Consider the following 1220-nt stretch of genomic DNA (forward strand, 5'->3'; position numbering starts at 1 on the left):
CGGTTTCTGTGCAACGATTGTTCATAATCCGAATGGATCATCCAGTCGATTATGCAATCCCAATCCCGAAGCTCCCACTCAATCAAACATATATAATATCTTGATTAAGTTACATACATTCATTCACTATGGACCACAGTCGATCGGTTTTAAGCAACGATTGCTCGCTCAAACCAGATCCCGAAATGCAAAATCAAATTTTGGTGAAGCGTCGGGTCCTAGACCGATCGGTCTAGGCGGTTCGGTCTTCGGGTCAAGCTCGGTCGTTCGGTCTGACTCTTCAATCCGTTCGGTCTGACTCTCCAGACCGTTCGGTCCAGACCAATGGTCCGGACTCTTGCCCCTTCGGTCCTTCTCTCTCGGACTAGTGACCTAGATCGGACGGACTGGCTAAGCAGTCCGTTCGGTCTACACTCCTTAGTCCGTTCGGTCCAACATCTTGGTCCGAACGGACTGGATCGTCTAGCCCAGAGAAACGACAAACCCTAGACCGTCCGGTCCAGAGGACCAGACCGTTCGGTCTAGGCGGAAAAACGTGATCAGATCACATTCTTCTTCGTTTCGCTCCCGATTCAGATCCGATTTCCTCCCGGTTTTCGCTTGTGAACTCAGAATTCAAAGCTCTTGCACACTATGCAACAATGAACAGAAAATCTACTCTAGATATTCTTCTTCGTTTCGCTCCCGATTCAGATCCGATTTCCTCCCGGTTTTCGCTTGTGAACTCAGAATTCAAAGCTCTTGCACACTATGCAACAATGAACAGAAAATCTACTCTAGATCCACAATCAAATCATGCATAATATCAAAGTAAACACGGATTCAAACAATTCAAATCCTATAACGTGCGTGATCGGGTTCTAACAAAATCATGCAGAGCAACCAGGCTCTGATACCACTGTTGGATTTTCCTGGGATCTCAAGAGCGAATCTAATTCCTAAGAGATCAGTTCTAGGGTTTGCGCAGCGGATGAAAAACAAAAATTTTGATGAAACCCTAAAACCTATCATGCATGATCTTGTAGAAACGTTAGAACGCTTACCTCAATCGATCTGGGGCCTGTATCAATCGAAGAACGGTCTGATCACTATAGGCAGGAAGAATACCTTACCCTCTACATGTATCCACACCTCGAGATGGATTCCAACCTTTGGAACTTGTCTGCTAGGACTCGAATCTTCTATTCGATGATGTGCTTTGAGAAAACGAGATTTAGATC

Source organism: Tarenaya hassleriana, unplaced genomic scaffold, assembly GCF_000463585.1.
Source record: "Tarenaya hassleriana unplaced genomic scaffold, ASM46358v1 Cleome71, whole genome shotgun sequence".
In the NCBI taxonomy this organism is placed as follows: domain Eukaryota; kingdom Viridiplantae; phylum Streptophyta; class Magnoliopsida; order Brassicales; family Cleomaceae; genus Tarenaya; species Tarenaya hassleriana.